Genomic DNA, 21,983 nt, shown 5'->3' on the forward strand with positions numbered 1-21,983 from the left:
GAGTACTCTGAGCAGAGTATTAAATGTGTGTTGATCCCGGGTTTCTTCATCTGCCTCCGGGTAGGCAGCAGTAACCAGGCGTCTTGCCTGTAACAGGGTATTATCTAAATCCCCGTCATAAGTAAAGCTATCCAATTTGGATAGAGCCACCACTTTCCCTAATGATGGGGTGATGGCTTGGATTGCGAACTTGGTAAAGTTCTGCCAGGTGAGTTCTGGGACAATTTTTGGCGCAATGTTAGCTGCGGCTTTACCCAGTTGTGGAAGTGTGACTGCAATTTTTTGTTGGTCATTATCGAAGCCAATATCCAATGAGGGTTTAACTATTGCAAGATATGTATGTATGTCATACTGGTCAGGGTCAAACTTGGATAACTGGACGTGCGGTTTAGTTGCCATTTTTCCAAATATTTCCTATTTACCTCTCTTCTACGCTCGGATCTAGAACCACCGCTGGCCACCAGTGTAATGCTGAGTAGAATTTGGCTCGACCTCTCGTTCCAAATCAACTCAACACTGAGCGGGGTCCTCTTTCGAGACCGGAGCTAGTGCAATGAAGAGAGGCAGGACATAAAAACTTTCGGCAACACTATACACGTATATTATTTCAGTTAGACACAAGACATTTCAGTAGACATTACATCACAATATAGAGCAATACAAAACCTTATTTAAAATATTGTGTATTTCGCAGGATACTAGCTTCTTAGATATTAATGACAATACAACAAATCTTAGTACTAGGAGTACAGTAAATACCCGTGCGCGCGGAGCGCGGGAGGGGAAAGAGGGGGGGGGTTTGTGATTTACCAGGAAGGGGAGGGGGGGGTAGGGAGACACGGAGAGTGACTTAGAACGGCGAGGGAGAAGTTATGGTAATACTTGATGAGGCCCGATATTAACAAGGGAGTTTAGGTGTTTTCTATTGGCAAGAATCCTTTGATAATTAACTCTGGTTCTTATTTGGACTTCAAGACCGGGGGTGAGGAGTGGGGAGGGTTTTCAGGGATAGCGTACAGAACAAGGGAGTACAGTTATCACTCGCGGTCCTCGTAGTTTGGCAACACTAGATTTCCGTCAGCACAACTTATATACTACACATCTCCCTGGTAGGTTATGTAGACTCGCACTTCCCAACGCGTTACAAAGTCGGGACCCTCGTAAATTCTATTCCACTGTATTACTCAGAGTTTAACCAATAGCACTCTAATGATGTATTATCCTTTTCTTGGGCTCTAGAGAGAAGTCCTTAGTAAACTCGGGATGACACTCGCACGTATCTTCACTTGGGGTCTCTACCCCTATTCTCGCCCGTTAATGTAGCATTATGTCCTGGGTTACCCCAATGGAAATTACATGAAATCACTGCACTAGTCTTATTCTAAGAAAAAAGGAGTCACACTTAACCTACTTCACAATTGCAGATCCTCGTATCTCTGGTAGAGAGAAACACAGTTACCTCGGCGATGATCCGGTCGGGCTGAGGGTGTCGCCAGGGTAGGGCAAGCCGGGAGGGCACGGGGCGACTCACTAGGGCGTCCTCTCACGTCCGGGGGCTTCCGGACTGGGCTCCGGGCTGGGGCCGAAGAGGGCTAGGAACCGCTGGGTCAGGTCCCGGCGTCGCGGGGGCGTGGTGAGGTCTCGCCCGGGTGTCCTGGGGCGGGCCGGAAGAGGCGACGGACTGCGGTATCCTATGGGCAGGGGCGCCGGCAGGTAAGGACTGCGGCAGCGGCTGTCACGGGGGCCCGACAGGTGGGTCTTCTCAAGGGCCTCGCGCAGGGAACAGAGGCCGGGGGAGACAGGGAGGTCTTTCCTCCTCACTATACCCTGGGAGCGACCATCGATCGTCTCCACCGGGGTGCTGAGGGAGCGACCGCTGATCGTCTCTACCTTAGCTTGCAGGGAGCGACCACTGATCGTCTCTACCTGATTTTGTTGTGAGCGACCATAGATCGTCTCTGTTTTTTTTTATAGGGGAGCGACCATTGATCGTCTCTACCAGTGTGCTGAGGGAGCGACCACTGATCGTCTCTACCTTAGCTTTCAGGGAGCGACCACTGATCGTCTCTACCTGATTTTGTTGTGAGCGACCATAGATCGTCTCTGTCTTTTCTTTATGGGAGCGACCATTGATCGTCTCTACCAGTGTGCTGAGGGAGCGACCGCCGATCGTCTCTACCTTAGCTTTCAGGGAGCGACCACTGATCGTCTCTACCTGCTTTTGTTGTGAGCGACCATAGATCGTCTCTGTCTTTTCTTTATGGGAGCGACCATTGATCGTCTCTACCTTGTTGTGGGGAGAGCGACCGCCGATCGTCTCTACCTTACCACTGTTAGAGCGACCATAGATCGTCTCTACCTTAGGGGTGCTGTCTGGAGTACAGTTTCTGACTCCACCCCTAGCTAACTCGGTGATTCCGCCACGCGAAGGTAGTGTCTTTTTCCTACGGTGGCGGCGGCGCGGTGGTTGCGTCTCACAAGGGCGCACGGCCCGGGCTGACGTACGCCGCTGTTGCCCGGAGTGGTGGTGGCTGGCGGCGGCTACCCCGGGGAGCCCGAGTGGGGGGAGTCCGAGTGGGGGTGTCGGCATTTCTGAGGGCAGACAACACTGCTCCTGGTCCGCCTTGATGTCGGGGAGACTGCGGTATTCTCTGGAATATTCCGGAGAATTGATGCGGTCAAACCAACGCATTTCACTGCGAAACAGGATTTAGGATATTGCAGGTTACAACTATAATTTAGCTAGAAGGCATTGGGATAAAATACATTCCGTGGTGTTCAAGAAGGAGGACATAAAAGTGCTTGAAGAACTTGGTGCTGATGACTCCATTGTGATAGTTAGACCGGACAAAGGGAAGGGAGTTGTCGTCATGGATAAATTGGACTATCTGGGTAAGATGGGAGGGATACTTAATTACAAAACTAAATTTAAAGAGATTAAAGGTGATATATTTGACACTACTGTGAAATTTGATGACAGATTGAACAGAACGCTTAGATCTATTAAGGATAAGGTAGGATCTGTAACTTTTAATAATTTATATGCGTCAGGTTCGGTCCCTGGAGTTACGTAAAGTTTACCCAAGGTGCACAAGTCAGGAGTTCCTCTTAGACCAATAGTTTCCTCTATTAAGACAGCGGGGTATAACATGGCTAAATTTCTACAACCTTTGGTGACACCACTCACGACTAACGAGTTCACTGTTTCGAATTCTAGTAGTTTTGTTAGAGAAATTTTAGCACTACAATTACCGAAAGAGTATATATTAACTAGTTATGATGTAGAATCTTTGTTTACAAATGTACCTCTTGATGAGACTTTGGATATAATTTTGGAGAATTATAAACCGTCAGACATTTTTTATATAAGTAAGGAGCTAATCAGGAGATTGTTTAAATTTGCCACTTCTGAATCTTGCTTTCTTTTTAACAGTAAGTCATATAATCAGGTTGACGGTGTCATCATGGGGTTTAGCTTAGGTCCAATTTTTGCAAATGCTTTTTTAATGTAATAAGGAGGTTAAATGGTTAAGGGATTGTCCGATTGATTTTAGGCCTATTTATTATAGGAGATATGTGGATGACACGTTCCTAATTTTGAAATGTGAGGAGGATAACCGTAGATTTTTCCAGTATTCGAATAGTAGGGATAAAAACATAAAGTTTACGCGCGAAAAGGAAAATAATGGTTCACTCATTTTTTAACATTCTTATTACATAGTCTGGTAGTGGGTTAATTACTGGGGTCTATAGAAAACCTACATACACAGGTCTTGGATTAAGTTGGTTTAGTTTTTGCCCTCGTATCTATAAGATTAATTCAGTCAAAACCTTGCTAAATAGGGCCTATGATATCTGCTCCAGCTATATGACTTTTCATGAGGAAATATGTAAATTGAGAAGCTATTTTGTAAGTAACAACTACAAGGAAGAATTGTTTGATTGTATTCTTAAGAAATTTCTTAGCAACAGGCTATCACAGGACTTTAGTAAGAAATGTGATGTACCTAAGTTGGTGAAATGTTAAGATGCCATTTTATGGTAAAATTAGTTATGAGTATCGTAAGTTAGTTCTGAACATTTTAAGAAATAATTTCCCTGTCGTAAATTGTAGGATTATCTTTATCAACGATTTCGGAATAGGATCTTTTTTCAACTTCAAGGATCGTGTGCCGGACCCTCTGTGCTCGAATATTGTTTACAAGTTCACTTGTCCTAGTTGTCAGGCTAGGTATGTGGGGTGCTCTAGTAGGGCATCCCGAATACGAGTATTCGAGCACATTGGGAAAAGTTACAGGTCTGGAAAGTTTTTGCATAAGATGTCCTTCTCTGCTGTTAGAGATCATTCACTGAACGATGATCACCCTTTCACGCTGAATGATTTTCAAATTATTGGCAGGTTTGGGACTCACGGGGATGCATTATTGGGAGAAAAACTGTTAATTAAAAAGCTTGTTCCGGAATTAAATCTTGTAAACAATACTTAGTAGTTTAATAGGGTTTCTGTTCTGCTTCAGTGTTCACTACTCTTTGTTCCGCTGCCGATGTCTGACCTGTCATTTGACATAGATGATTGATGTACCACTTCCTTACGATCTCTATTCAGCTTAGTGTCTTGGGGGCTTTACTTCCGATTGGTGAGCTTTATATTTTTTGTGCATTGCTTTTGTGTATTAATTTTATATGTGCATTTGTGCTGTAGTTTCCTTTCCTTGTCTTTATTTATACTATACGAAGAGTATTGGTTTGATAAGTTTGGTTTATGTTAGTTTATAATTTTTGCTCATGCTCTTCATTTTAATAATACATATATATATAGAAAATGGTGAACATTAGATCCATATCTGTTGTAGTATAACGAGTATTGCTCTTTGGTAGGATCCCACATATGTACCCTGATGATAGCCACGTGAAGTGTGCGAAAATTCGTAGAAACATATTGAAAGAAAATGCTGGCGGGTGTCATCTCCATCCTTATTTGTCTATATATATATATATATATATATATATATATATATATATATATATATATATATATATATATATATATATATATATATATATATATATACGTCCGAGATTCGCATCCAACCAATGGTCATTGGTAGGGGTAGACATCAGCAAGGGAATCCGGGATGTAATACACGCTCTAATACCAACGTCCTCTACCTGGGGACAACGACTTAGCTCTTAACGAATGTACACAGTGTAAAACTCAAATATATCTATCTATCTATCTGTCTATTGCCAGATGTCTTAATCCCTTAAGGGGTGGCCACAAACATGTCGCCCTGTCCATCGCCATTTTACTGCCCATCTCGCAGTCCAGACCTCCCTCTCTCATATATTGTGCCTCTCCACTCCATCCCTCCATCTCATCCTTGGTCCCCCCTCCACGTCACTCACATACACTCTCCTCGTCAGTCTCTCACTCTCCATCCTCTCCACATGTGTGTTTCTCCTAACGTTTCCTGTCATATCCACATCCACACAACAATGCTCCTTCACTTCCTTATTTGTCAGTGTGTCTCTCCATCTAACTCTACATGTTCCTTTCAACTAACTCATTTCCACTGCTCTCACTCTCGACTTCTGTCCCTCCAACAAGGTTCAAGATTCACTTCCATATGTTAGAGATGGTATCACAATACTGTCATGAAGCAACTTATTCACTTCCATGCTTACTTCCCTGTTTCTTATCACTGCTTTTGAGGAACCAGCAACCTTTCTTCCTTGTTTTACCCTTTCAAGCCCTTAACCCTCTAAACATCCATCCTTACTCATCACATTACCCAAGTACTGAAATGCTCTCACATTTTCCTTTTCTCCTCATTCAACCTCACTGTACATTCACTGACTTCACTTATATACCCTCTCAGGCACAGTAGCAAATCACGTTGCATGTGGTTTGGTAGGAAGACGCACAGTCACGCAAATCGCATTCCTGATCCCCAAAAATTCACATTAAATTTTTGGCCGATTTGCATCAAATTTTGGCGTGTTCTAGTGGGTGTGTGTCTCTCCTGGGGTAAGGCATTTGCAACACTGTGACTGCTCTGATGAGACAATGCTTAGTAGAAAAAAACTCAGTATCTCACGACCAGCCAGGCTGGAGGGTTGCACAGCTGTCAGTCATCCCTTTAATTAAAACCGCCATTTCCCCCCCTCCTACCCGAGCCAGAAGCCATTATTGAAATATTGTGATTGTACAGTATTTTTTACTATAATGTGAAGTGATTGTGTCAATGGGACATAGATATAGTGTTTGTAAAGCATTGGGGCCTGTTATCAGTCATTAGGCCTACAGGCAGAAGTCTGGTTTGTTATAATGGGGTTTCCACTCTCCTTCACCCTGCCCACAAATGATGAGTATTTTACAATTTTATAGTGAAGCCAATACTTATATTTGTGAAACATATAGTGCCTGGAATGGTGAAATAACTGACCTACCATAGTAGGCATTAAGTACACCGTAGAGATATGCAATAGTTGCTAAGGAAACAGGTGGTCATCTACGCCATGGAGTCGGGAAGGGAATATAAGAGGAGGTTGTGATGGAATCATGTGATAGTGTTTTATATTGCATACGATTTAGTGTGAAACAAGTATAAATTAGTGCAGAGAATGTTCACCGAGAAATATTGCATGCACTGACTGACTTAGCTCAAACCTAGCGCAAGTATCAGAGACAACAAATACGCCACACAATCACAGATTTCAGTGAAAAGGTATTGTACCAATCTCAGACAGTGCTATATTGCGTATGGTTTAGTGTGAAACATAAGTATAAACTAGTGCAGCGAGTGTTCACTGAGAAATGTTGCATGCATTAACTGACTTTGCGAAAACATAGCGCAAGTATCAGAGACAAGAAATATGCTACAGCCATATATATATATATATATATATATATATATATATATATATATATATTGTTACGGAACAGAGAAAGATAATGTACACTTTAAGTGAGAATACTAAAAATCACTACTATCCCTTAAAGTTCCAGGTTCAAAACAAAAGAGTTAGGTAAAATTACAAGTTAAAGTTTAATGCTCAAACTAACAACAAAACATTCAGGACTCATAAGGATAATGTAATGGCAAAAACGGGTTAAATATATGGTTAAATGCAATAGCCTCTATTAACACGAAATTAGCAAGAGTAAATTTATCTAAGTCAGCCGTGATAAAAGAGAAAACCAGATAATACTCAGTGAATGGAAGATATATTATTACAGATACAAAATATTATTAATAAGGGCTGACACCCAAAACACATGAATCACAAAAAACCTCACTAGGCCCAAGAATCAAGACCCCACGCCACACAGCACAAGAAAAAATGCAACACACTTATACTCAACTTACACAGCTGCTAGATGATTGGAGACTTCTTGAGCACTCACAATAATAACAACTGTACAGGGGAGGACAGAGATGTGAACAAAATGAGGAGTAGATCTAAGTGGCAATAATGCAGAGACTGAGCTCATTACATAGCGGCCGGCAGAGCTTAATACAACTTGTAAGAAGGACGCGCAAATGAAGCCATGGGGACAAAGAGTTAACAATCCTGCTCTCAACAACAGAAAGAACGACTTACTCTACTATAAGGGAGGAGGGGGGGAGTGAGGTAGAACACGCTCGTGATCAAACATGCAGCATACTGTACGTTAGAATTACACAAAGGATGATGAAATCATAGGCTATGTAACACCTCCCCACAAAGAAAAAAGAAATTTACAAAGGAAATTTCTTATTACTCTAAAACAATCTGTCTAAAGTCTACATAAGCAATCTGCAATAACATTTTCTTTCCCCTTGACATGTTGTATGTCTAATGAATACTCCTGAAGAAGTAGACTCCATCTTGTCAATCTCTGAATTTTATCTTTATACTTACTAAGGAATTTCAGTGGGTTATGATCGGTATAAATGACTATGGGGTCAAAACCAGAACACAAATAAAATGAAAAATGCTGTAAACCCAAAATCAAGGCCAAAAGCTCTTTCTCAATAGTTCAGTAGTTTTTTTGAGGTGGAGTGAACTTCTTACTGTAATAAGATACAGGATGTTCAATACCCTGATCATCCTCTTGCAGCAAAACAGCCCCAGCTCCTGTATCACTTGCATCAACAGACATCTTATAAGGCTTAGCAAAATTTGGAGTAGCGAGCACTGGCTGACTTAAGAGGATTGCTTTAGGTTTGCTGAAAGAGGATTCACAGTGATCGGTCCAGACAAATTTAACTCCCTTTTTTCAGTAGGTCTGTAAGTGATGATACAAGAATTGAAAAGTTAAGAACAAATCTCCTGTAATAACCTACCATTCCCAAAAATCTTTGTAGCTCTTTCCTACTTTTAGGTCTGGGAAGATCACTTATAACCTGAACCTTAGCTGCTGGTGGTGCAACATGTCCATCACCAATTACATACCCAAGGTACTGAACTTAAGCTTGACCAAACTCACACTTTGATAAATTAGCTACAAGATTAGCTTGAACCAAACGCTCAAGAAATTTACTGACATGGCATAGGTGATCTTTCCAGTTGTCACTGAAGATTAATACATCATCAATATAAACAACACACCCTGCCAAACCCTCTGTTACAACATTCATGAGATTCTGAAATGTGCCTGGTGCATTCTTCATACATTATGGCATTACAGAACATGCAAAAGTCTTTCCTAGTGTTACAAAATATGAGATCTCCCTAGCAAGTTCAGTCATAGGTACTTGCCAGTATCCTTTTAACAAATCAAACTTACTTATGTACCTAGCCTTTCCGATCTTGTCTATGCAATTTTCCACGCGAGGGAGAGGGTAAGTGTCTGTTTTGGTTATCTGATTAACACGTCTGTAGTCGATGCAAAGCCGCTGTGACCCACCTGGCTTAGGGACGAGAGTGACAGGAGAACTCCACTCACTCTGACAGGGCTCACTCATCTTGTGGTCCAACAGGTAGCCAAGCTCCTTATGGATGAGAGGAACTTTCACTGGGTTCACACGGTAAGGAGGCAATTTGATTGGCTTTGCATCTCCAACATCGACATCATGCATCAACACAGTGGTTCTTCCTGAAGTAGCACGGAACACTTGCGGGTGCTCCTGCAGTAATGCCGAAAACTCCTGCCTTTCCTCGGGAGGTAGATGAGAAAGCTTAGTCTGGAGATCATTCATGATATCAGGATTCTTCCCCAAACTATCACTCAGGCTCATGCTGCATGGAAGAACTTCACTTGCAGACTCGGGTGGAACAGCTACAGTGCAGACTGGGTTATTTTCGTCCCGCCTGTGATATAACTTTAGCATGTTGATGTGACAAAGTTGCTTGTTCTTTCTACGATCTGGTGTGGCGATGACATAGTTGACATCACTGAGTTTCTTCTCCACGAAATAAGGACCACTAAACTTGGCTTGAAGAGGTTGCCCATGCACCGGTAGCAGAATCAAAACCTGATCTCCTGGCTGAAAGTGGCGTAACCTGGACTTCTTATCATACCAAGTTTTCATCTTCTGAGCAGCTCCTAAATTCTCTCTCGCCAGCTGTAAAGCAGTGGACAGCCGTTCTTTGAACTTCATCACATACTCCAGCAGGTTGACGTCATCTTCCTCCGACAGCCAGCATTCCTTGAGTAGCTTAAGGGGTCCTCTTACTTCATGGCCAAACAGTAGTTCAAAAGGTGAGAAGCCCAGTGATTCATTTGGAGATTCTCTTGCGGCAAATACAACGAATGGAAGACCTTTATCCCAGTCTTTCTGATGTTCCAAACAGTATTTCTTGAGCATCAATTTGAGTGTTTGATGATATCTCTCCAACGCTTCTTGGGTCTGGGGATGGTAAGCTGAAGACGTGATCTGGGTGATGCGCAACTCTTTCAGAGACTGCTTGAAAATATTTAACATGAAATTACTTCCCCGGTATGACTGTACCTCCTTGGGCAGACCAAACTTTGTGAAGAACCCTAGCATTTCCTTAACCACGTTCCTTGCTGAGATATTTCTAAGTGGAATGGCTTCAGGATAACGAGTAGGCATATCAATCAGGGTCAACACATAAGAAAATCCTGAAGAAGTCTTAGGAAGAGGGCCCACAATATCCACCAACACACGGGTGAATGGCGCCTCAAAAGGAGGAATGGGAACTAGAGGTGCAACCTTTTCGGTCTGATAACACTTCCCCACAACTTGACAGGTGTGACAAGACTTACAATACCAGGAAACATCCCTGAAGATACCTGGCCAGTAGAAGTGTTTCAAAATGCGTGCCACAGTCTTCCTCACTCCAAGGTGTCCTGCCAAACTGGTATCATGAGCCACGCGAATGATATCCTGCCTACAAACACGAGGGATGACAACTTGATGTACAACCTCCCACTCACAGTCGGCTGATGCTGCTCGGGGTCTCCACTTCCTCTTAAGTACTCCTGACTTTATATAATAACAAGTAGAAGCACCAGCTGACTCCTCCTCACTGCAAGCAGAGTTAGCTAGACCTTTCAACTCAGGGTCAGCAACCTGCATCTCAACCGACTCTTGACGAGACAAATTATCAACACTACGGGGTACTGCCTCATCTGGTGAGTGGTCCAAATTAGCAAGAAAAGTGTCAGCTAGGATAACGTCATCATCATCATTATCCTCTAAGTCACTAGTAACTTTAGACTTAGCCCTAGTGACAGCACATGCATAGAACACATCAGGGACATCACAAGCCTGGGTCGCAGCCACTGGCTCACTAGACAACTGAGGAGCTGGACACACTTGACTTCCACCAATATCATTTCCAAGTAAGAAAGTTACACCTGACATTGGGAGTGTCTCAACCAACCCAACCATAACGGAACCATTAACAAAACCAGACTCTAAATTCACTCTGCACAGAGAGACAGGGAAGTAATTATTCCCTACACCTTGTAAGATTACAGTTTCATCAGAGGAATTAACATTAGAGCCTAGAACACTGGTCAGCATAAGGGATTGGCAAGCACCTGTATCACGATATATTTTAACTGATTTCCTGTCATTACTGTCCAGAGGGCTGACAAAACCATCAGACAGGAAATTAGCACATGAACTCTTGAGAGTGTCACCCATGTTACTGCTCAAAAGAGGAGATTCATCATGAGAATTTAATTTATCCCTCAAAGCAGGTTCAGTTAACTCGGTTAAAGAATTCTGGGAACTCTCAAGGATGGACACTAGACCAATTGACTGAATATTTAAAGACTCCTTTTTGTTCACATCATGCTGTCTCCTGAAACATTTCTCCGTAGTATGACCAAGCTTACTACAATAAGTACATTTACTTTTCTGAAATCTAGAGATGGAGCTGGTATTTACTTCCTGAGAAACATCATCTTTATTCTCTTTCCTGTTACTGTACTCTGAGTAGAGGCAACGTACTTACTCTCAGCTTCCCCTTTTTCTTTAGAATATCTCTTGTGAGTGAGAACATATTCATCAGCTAAAACTGCAGCATCAGACAAATTATCTATTCTTTTCTCATGAAGATATAGGCTTACATCTTTATTAATACACCTTTTGAAGTCCTCCAGGAAAATCAACTGCTTAAATTTACCAAAGTCAGAATCCACATTCTTAGAATTTAACCACTGCTCTAACAGATCTTCTTTGATTTTTGCATACTCAACATGGGATTGCTTATCTTGCTTATAAGTTGTCCTAAATTTTACTCTATAGGCTTCAGGAACAAGCTCATAGTCCTTAAGAATTAAGCTCTTGACTATATCATAATTATCAGATTGATCCTGAGGCAAAGATGCATAAGTTACTTGAGCTTTTCCGGTGAGAACAGTTTGAAGGAGTACTGGCCAATTCTTTTTGGGCCAATTAAAACCTGTAGCTACCCTCTCAAACTACTAAAAATACTTTGTTAAATCAGATTCATTAAAAGGAGGGACAAGTTTAACATTTTTAGCCACATCAAAATCATCAGAGCTAGATGATCCAGTTCCACCTTGTTTCATGCGATACTCATGGTCTGCCTGAATCCTAGCAATTTCAACTTGTGCCTCAGCCTCCTTAGCTTTTGCCTGAAACTCAGCCTCCTTAACTTTTGCCCGAAATTCAGCCTCCTTAGTACGAACCTCCTGCAGGGCTAGCTGTAACTTAGCTAATTCAATCTGCGTTTGCTCATTTGGAGGAGTTACATTAAACAAGCTTTCATTAATCATGTCAACAATTTGATCTTTAGAATGATGAGAGCGAACAGCAATTCCCAATTGCTGAGCAACAAGCTTAATATCATTCTTTGTTCTGTTTTCTACATCACACACTGTTTGCACATTTGACAAAAAATCTTTGGCTTCATCAGGCGTAGTAATAGTAGACATCATGAATAAATCACAGACACAAAAATATCAAGCAATATCCTTATGATAATATCCTGAATATCCTGATAAGAGGTCGCCAAATTTATGTTACGGAACAGAGAAAGATAACGTACACTTGAAGTGAGAATACTAAAAATCACTACTGTCCCGTAAAGTTCCAGGTTCATAACAAAAGAGTTAGGTAAAATTACAAGTTAAAGTTTAATGCTCAAACTAACAACAAAACATTCAGGACTCATAAGGATAATGTAATGGCAAAAAAAGGTTACATATATGGTTAACTGCAATAGCCTTTATTAACACGAAATTAGCAAGAGTAAATTTATCTAAGTCAGCCCTGATAAAAGAGAATACCAGATAATACTCAGTGAATGCAAGATATATTATTACAGATACAAAATATTATTAATAAGGGCTGACACCCAAAACACATGAGTCACAAAAAACCTCACTAGGCCCAAGAATCAAGTCTCCACTCCACACAGCACAAGAAAAAATGCAACAACATTTATACTCAAATTACATAGCTGCTAGATGGTTGGAGACTTCCTGAGCACTCACAATAATAACAACTGTACAGGGGGGGACAGAGATGTGAACAAAATGAGGAGTAGATCTAAGTGGCAATAATGCAGAGATTGAGCTCATTATATAGGGGCCGGCAGAGCTTGATACAACTTGTAAGAAGGACGCGCAAATGAAGCCATGGGGACAAAGAGTTGACAATCCTGCTCTGAACAACAGAAAGAACGACTTACTCTACTATAAGGGAGGAGGGGGGGAGTGAGGTAGAACACGCTCGTGATCAAACATGCAGCATACTGTACGTTAGAATTACACATAGGATGATGAAATCATAGGCTATGTAACAATATATATATATATATATATATATATATATATATATATATATATATATATATATATATATATATATATATATATATATATATATATATATATATACGTATATCGTGCAGTGAATGTTCGTGGAGAAATCTACGTGTTTTAGGCAAACGTATCGCAAGGAGAGAAGAAAATACGCCACAGCCACACACACACACACACACACACACACACACACACACACACACACACACGCACACACACTCACTCAATACATAACTTCTCATCTTTCAGTAAACATTTCAAGCTCCTGCCAGCATCTCAGCACCTCTGGAGGAAGTGAGTTATCCGTATTTTGTTGATGTGTATATTGACCTATTTCTATAGTTAAATATATTTTACACAAAAAAGTATTGTTTTTTACCTACACACATATGAGCTGGAAGAAAGTTCAGCTTCAGTATCAGTACCTAGCAAAAAGACGAGTGGTTATGTCGAGTTTCTAAGAGCACTATCAAAAACGTTATGATACTTTACGTGTATACTTTGAGTAAAAAAAGAAAATAATAAAACCTAACGAGCGAAAATATGTAGGTGTGGGTGAGGGAAGGAAAGAATGTTTTTATCTCACCTGAGGGCGAGCAGGAGTATTCTACGTTTGTCGTAAATTGCTCCAAAACTATTGTACCTATCGATTTTCCGTAAGAACCTTGATAAAGATCAGTGAATTCTACGTATGTTCAGGACTTAACAATATAATATCTCTGATGAAAAGGCGGGACTATAATGATTATTGTGTGTGCATGATGAAAGTGCAGCACTGCCGTGAATACCCAATAGTTTTTTGCGATTTACTCGGAAACTATGAGGCCTATCAAGACTTTCAGGTGCTCATGAGAAAGCTCGTGAAATTCTGCACAATATTATGCAATAAAAACATAAGGCGTGCAGGAAAAGTTCTTCAGAAAAGCTCCCTGAATTTTTTTTTATGGCTTTCAGTATTTTTGCTATTTTCTCGATAATTACAAATCATATCACAACGGATATGGCTCATTTGAAAGCTGATGAAATTCTCTATCAAAACTTCTAGTAACATTTTCCTGTATGATGGAAAGCATTCGAATGGTGGTGTTGGGAAGTGAAATTGACGTTGCAAAATGTTTATTCAGGGCCGCCTAATGTAGTTTTATTCGTGTTTTGCTGTTTTTTGTGGTGCTTATCAGCTAGAACAAACATCGACGAATAAGGTGATACAGGTTTCATGGCAGTATATTGATGTTTGGGTGGCGAAAATAAGGCGAGAATAAGTGTTTTTTGCCTCGCACGGGCGACCGTACCAGGCAGCCAGGTGGATAAAATCATGCCCCGGAAAACTTATTGAAACTTACCGTGCGCGAGAGGGTATATATATATATATATATATTGTTACATCCACACCCCACACTGCCACAGACTCCAACAGCAATAGTACAGTATAGGAAGGACGTTGTCCAGCGAGTTGTTCTTCATATGTTGAACCTTTAGGTGTTCAGTACACGAGATCAGCTGAGGCGTTGTAAAAAAAAAACACTGGCTTCTTAAGTTCACTGTCTTAATTTTCCAAATAATTATACTTAATGCTTTCCAACTTCAGTCTGTTTTCAAAGCACCGGAGCTATACAAACCTTACTAACTGCAATTACACTTCACTGTTTGCCAACAACAATTCTTTATTTTCACAAATACCAAAGTTAATCGTCACTAACTGCAATAATATTACACTTAACCCGAGGCGTCCCGACGACGTATGGATATGTTTCCATGTTTTGTCATGGTGACAACCGACGATGTATCCATAGGTTTTGTAATTGCAAGGTCCCTCATTTGCACATTTTTCAAATTTCGCTCATGATTTTTGGTGCGCATACGCAGGGAGGGTGCGGCGAGAAGGAAAATAAGGTATGGTCCTTCTGTGTTGTCTGGGGAAGACACGAGTGGTGTGGCGGGAGTGAGGGGTGAAAGAGAAAGTGGTGTGACAGGAGTGAGTGGTGAAAGGGAAAGTGGTGGTGGGAGGGAGGCAGTGTGAGCACGTGGTGTACGTGGGCAGCAGGCAGGTGAGAAGGAGCCACTTCCTAGCACGTCTTTTGTCCCGCAGTATTGCCACACTTCCTCCCCACAGCCCCGTGATGTGCTGAAAGGAAGGAAAGGGAGGGGAAAGGAGAAAGGAAAAGGGAAGGGGAAGAGGAGCGCGAATGGGGAAGAGCACCACTCTCCACCTCCCCAACCTCCCCCACCACCCTCTCCTCCCCACCCTGACAAGGAATATCACACCTTGTTACATTACTGATACTGTGTGTGCTTCCGATAATATGGCGCTCACTGTAAAAGTAAGGCCTGTACATATGCGATAATATGACGCTCAGTATAACAGTAAGGCCTGTATGTATGTGATAACAATTATATAAAGTGGAAACGGGTGTAATGTTAGTGGAAATGTATTATATGAGTTGAACAAAAGAGTGTAAATTGAAACAAGTCATAGTGAGTTCACTCACTATGTACAGTCAGGGAAAGTTCCGCAATACCCACCTCTCGAAGCATTGGTGTGAGACGGGTGAATGTAAAGCGCAAGGCAGATCTCACTTGTCTGGTAACTGTAAGTGTGAAGGAGGGGGAGGCGGGGTCTTTGGGGGCACAGGAGGGTTTGGTGATAGGCTGGAAATCACGTGTAAGTCTGCAATGTATGACATAGACGGTGTGTCTGAGTTAATTCAGTAGGAATAGATTACAGTATGATGGTAGCATTTTATTTAAAAAATTACTTAGATGTCTGTCGAGTTAGTGTCATCAGGAAAATTATGGAAGTTTGCTGGGTTCGGACAGTGGTTTGAATAGTTTCATTCCCTCTCGACTTTAAGCTAAGAAGTTTCCCTGGAGATATTCGTAAAGATAAAACATATGTTTATGATCTGTGTTGACTCGAAAACAAAGCCACTACATTATATATATATATATATATATATATATATATATATATATATATATATATATATATAAATATATATATATATATATATATTGTTACGGAACAGAGAAAGATAATGTACACATTAAGTGAGAATACTAAGAGTCACTACTGTCCCGTAAAGTTCCAGGTTCAAAACAAAAGAGTTAGGTAAAATTACAAGTTAAAGTTTAATGCTTAAACTAACAACAAAACATTCAGGACTCATAAGGATAATGTAATGGCAAATAAACAGGTTAAATATGGTTAACTGCAATAGCCTCTATTAACACGAAATTAGCAAGAGTAAATTTATCTAAGTTAGCCCTGATAAAATGAGATACCAGATAATACTCAGTGAATGCCAGATAAATTATTACAGATACAAACTGTTATCAAAAATGACTGACACAACCCAACATCAATCAAAAACCTCACTAGGCCTAAGAATTAACCTTATGCTACACAGTACAAGAAAAACTGCAATAACAGTAATACTCAAATTACACACAGCTGCTAGATGTTTGGAGATTTCTTGAGCACTCACAATAATAATATCTGTACAGGGGAGGACAGAGATGTGAACAAAATGAGGAGCAGATCTAAGTGGCAATGATGCAGAGACTGAGCTCATTATATAGGGGCCGGCAGAGCTTGATACAACTTGTAATAAGGACGCGCAAATGAAGCCATGGGGACAGAGAGCTGAAAATCCCGCAAAGTATAACAGAGAGAACGACTTACTCTACTATAACGGTAGAAGGGGGGGACTGAGGCAGAACACGCTCGTGATCAAACATGCAGCAACTGTGCGTTAAAATTACACAAAGGATGATGAAATCATAGGCTATGTAACACCTCCCCACAAAGAAAAAAGAAATTTACAAAGGAAATTTCTTATTACTCTAAAACAATCTGTCTAAAGTCTACATAAGCAATCTGCAATAACATTTTCTTTCCCCTTGACATGTTGTATGTCTAATGAATACTCCTGAAGAAGTAGACTCCATCTTGTCAATCTCTGATTTTTATCTTTAAACTTACTAAGGAATTTCAGTGGGTTATGATCGGTATAAATGACTATGGGGTCAAAACCAGAACACAAATAAAATGAAAAATGCTGTAAACCCAAAATCAAGGCCAAAAGCTCTTTCTCAATAGTTGAGTAGTTCTTTTGAGGTGGAGTGAACTTCTTACTGTAATAAGATACAGGATGTTCAATACCCTGATCATCCTCTTGCAGCAAAACAGCCCCAGCTCCTATATCACTTGCATCAACAGCCATCTTAAAAGGCTTAGCAAAATTTGGAGTAGCGAGCACTGGCTGACTTAATAGAATAGCTTTAAGTTTGTTGAAAGAGGATTCACAGTTATCGGTCCAGACAAATTTAACTCCCTTTTTCAGTAGGTCTGTAAGTGGTGATACAAGAATAGAAAAGTTAAGAACAAATCTCCTGTAATAACCTACCATTCCCAAAAATCTTTGTAGCTCCTTCCTACTTTTAGGTCTGGGAAGATCACTTATAACCTGAACCTTAGCTCCTGGTGGTGCAACATGTCCATCACCAATTACATACCCAAGGTACTGAACTTTAGCTTGACCAAACTCACACTTTGATAAATTAGCTACAAGATTAGCCTGAAGTAAACGCTCAAGAAATTTACTGACATGGCATAGGTGATCTTTCCAGTTGTCACTGAAGATTAATACATCATCAATATAAACAACACACCCTGCCAAACCCTCTGTTACAACATTCATGAGCTTCTGAAATGTGGCTGGTGCATTCTTCATACCATACGGCATTACAGAACATGCAAAAGCCTTTCCTAGTGTTACAAAACATGAGATCTCCCTAGCACGTTCAGTCATAGGTACTTGCCAGTATCCCTTTAACAAATCAAACCTACTTATGTACCTAGCCTTTCCGATCTTGTCTATGCAATCTTCCACACGAGGGAGAGGGTAAGTGTCTGTTTTAGTTATCTGATTAACACGTCTGTAGTCGATGCAAAGCCGCTGTGACCCACCTGGCTTAGGGACTAGAGTGACAGGAGAACTCCACTCGCTCTGACAGGGCTCAATCATCTTGTGGTCCAACAGGTAGCCAAGCTCCTTCTGGATGAGAGGAACTTTCACTGGGTTCACACGGTAGGGAGGCAGTTTAATTGGCTTTGCGTCTCCAACATCGACATCATGCATCAACACAGTGGTTCTTCCTGGAGTGGCACGGAACACTCGCAGGTACTCCTGCAGTAATGCCGAAAACTCCTGCCTTTCCTTGGGAGGTAGATGAGAAAGCTTAGTCTGGAGATCATTCATGATATCAGGATTCTTCCCCAAACTATCACTCAGGCTCATACTGCATGGGAGAGCTTCACTTGCAGACTCGGGTGGAACAGCTACAGTGCAGACTGGATTATTTTCGTCCCGCCTGTGATATAACTTTAGCATGTTGATGTGACATAGTTGCTTGCTCTTTCTACGATCTGGTGTGGCGATGACATAGTTGACATCACTGAGTTTCTTCTCCACGAAATAAGGACCACTAAACTTGGCTTGAAGAGGTTGCCAATGAACTGGTAGCAGAATCAAAACCTGATCTCCTGGCTGAAAGTGGCGTAACCTGGACTTCTTATCATACCAAGTCTTCATCTTCTCCTGAGCAGCTCCTAAATTCTCTCTCGCCAGCTGTAAAGCAGTGGACAGCCGTTCTTTGAACTTCATCACATACTCCAGCAGGTTGACGTCATATTCCTCCGACAGCCAACATTCCTTGAGTAACTTAAGGGGTCCTCTTACTTCATGGCCAAACAGTAGTTCAAAAGGTGAGAAGCCCAGTGATTCATTTGGAGATTCTCTTGCAGCAAACACAACGAATGGAAGACCTTTATCCCAGTCTTTCTGATGTTCCAAACAGTATTTCTTGAGCATCGATTTGAGTGTTTGATGATATCTCTCCAACGCTCCTTGGGTCTGGGGATGGTAAGCTGAAGACGTGATCTGGGTGATGCCCAACTCTTTCAGAGACTGCTTGAAAACGTTTGACATGAAATTACTTCGCCGGTCTGACTGTACCTCCTTGGGCAGACCAAACTTTGTGAAGAACCCTAGCATTTCCTTAACCACGTTCTTTGCTGAGATATTTCTAAGTGGAATGGCTTCAGGATAACGAGTAGCCATATCAATCATGGTCAACACATAAGAAAATCCTGAAGAAGTCTTAGGAAGAGGGCCCACAATATCCACCAACACACGGGTGAAAGGCGCCTCAAAAGGAGGAATGGGAACTAGAGGTGCAACGTTTTCGGTCTGATTACACTTCCCCACAACTTGACAGGTGTGACAAGACTTACAATACCAGGAAACATCCCTGAAGATACCTGGCCAGTAGAAGTGTTTCAAAATGCGTGCCACAGTCTTCCTCACTCCAAGGTGTCCTGCCAAACTGGTATCATGAGCCACGCGAATGATATCCTGCCTACAAACACGAGGGATGACAACTTGATGTACAACCTCCCATTCACAGTCGGCTGATGCTGTTGGGGGTCTCCACTTCCTCATAAGTACTCCTGACTTTACATAATAACAAGTAGAAGCACCAGCTGACTCTTCCTTACTGCAAGCAGAGTTAGCTAGACCTTTCAACTCAGGGTCAGCAACCTGCAACTCAACCAACTCTTGACGAGACAAATTATCAACACTACGGGGTACTGCCTCATCTGGTGAGTGGTCCAAATTAGCAAGAAAAGTGTCAGCTAGGATAACATCATCATCATCATTATCCTCTAAATCACCAGTAACTTTAGACTTAGCCCTAGTGACAGCACATGCAGGGAACACATCAGGGAGATCACAATCCTGGGACGCAGCCACTGGCTCACTAGACAACTGAGGAGCTGGACACACTTGACTTCCACCAATATCATTTCCAAGTAAGAAAGTTACACCTGACATTGGGAGTGTCTCAACCAACCCAACCATAACGGAACCATTAACAAAACCAGACTCTAAATTCACTCTGCACAGAGGGACAGAGAAGTAATTATTTCCTACACCTTGTAAGATTACAGTTTCATCAGAGGAATTAACATTAGAGCCTAGAACACTGGTCAGCATAAGGGATTGGCAAGCACCTGTATCACGATATATTTTAACTGATTTCCTGTCATTACTGTCCAGAGGACTGACAAAACCATCAGACAGGAAATTAGCACATGAACTCTTGAGAGTGTCACCCACGTTACTGCTCAAAAGAGGAGCTCCATCATGAGAATTTAAGTTACCCCTCAAAGCAGGTTCAGTTAACTCAGTTAAAGAATTCTGGGAACTCTCAAGAGTGGACACTAGACCAATTGACTGAATATTTAAAGACTCCTTTTTGTTCACATCACGCTGTCTCCTGAAACATCTCTCCGTAGTATGACCAAGCTTACTACAATAAGTACATTTACTTTTCTGAAATCTAGAGGTGAAGCTGGTATTTACTTCCTGAGAAACTTCATCCTTATTCTCTTTCCTGTTACCTGTACTATGAGTAGAGGCAACGTACTTACTCTCAGCTTTCCCTTTTTCTTTAGAATATCTCTTGTGAGTGAGAACATACTCATCAGCTAAAACTGCGGCATCAGACAAATTATCTATTCTTTTCTCATCAAGATATAGGCTTACATCTTTATAAATACTCCTCTTGAAATCCTCCAGCAAAATCATCTGCTTAAATTTGTCAAAATCAGAATCCACATTCTTAGAATTTAACCACTGGTCTAACAAATCTTCTTTGATTTTTGCATACTCAACATGGGATTGCTTATCTTGTTTGTAAGTTGTCCTAAATTTTACTCTATAGGCTTCAGGAACAAGCTCATAGGCCTTAAGAATCAAGCTCTTAACTACATCATAATTATCAGACTGATCCTGAGGCAAAGATGCATAAGTTACTTGAGCTTTACCGGTGAGAACAGTTTGAAGGAGTACTGGCCAATACTCCTTAGGCCAATTAAAACCTGTAGCTACCCTCTCAAACAACTGAAAATACTTTGTTAAATCAGATTCATTAAAAGGAGGGACAAGTTTAACATTTTTAGCCACATCAAAATCATCAGAGCTAGATGATCCAGTTCCACCTTGTTTCATGCGATACTCATGGTCTGCCTGAATCCTGGCAAGTTCAATTTGTGCCTGAGCCTGCACCTCTGCCTCTTGAATACGAGCATTTGCCTCATTAACACGAGCCTCCTGCAGGGCTAGCTGTAACTTAGCTAATTCAATCTGCGTTTGCTCATTTGGAGGAGTTACATTAAACAAGCTTTCATTAATCATGGCAACAATCTGATCTTTAGACTGATGAGAGCGAACAACAAATCCCAATTGTTGAGCAACAATCTTAAGTTCATTCTTTGTTCTGTTTTCTATATCACACACTGTTTGCACATTTGACAAAAAATCTTTGGCTTCATCAAGTGTAGTAATAGTAGACATAATTAATAAGTAACAGTCACAAAATATCAAGCAATATCCTTATGATAATATCCTGAATATCCTGATATGAGGTCGCCAAATTTATGTTACGGAACAGAGAAAGATAATGTACACATTAAGTGAGAATACTAAGAGTCACTACTGTCCCGTAAAGTTCCAGGTTCAAAACAAAAGAGTTAGGTAAAATTACAAGTTAAAGTTTAATGCTTAAACTAACAACAAAACATTCAGGACTCATAAGGATAATGTAATGGCAAATAAACAGGTTAAATATGGTTAACTGCAATAGCCTCTATTAACACGAAATTAGC

The sequence above is a fragment of the Coenobita brevimanus genome, chromosome 52, assembly GCF_032717465.1.
Source record: "Coenobita brevimanus isolate Jiangsu-jjx chromosome 52, ASM3271746v2, whole genome shotgun sequence".
NCBI lineage: Eukaryota > Metazoa > Arthropoda > Malacostraca > Decapoda > Coenobitidae > Coenobita > Coenobita brevimanus.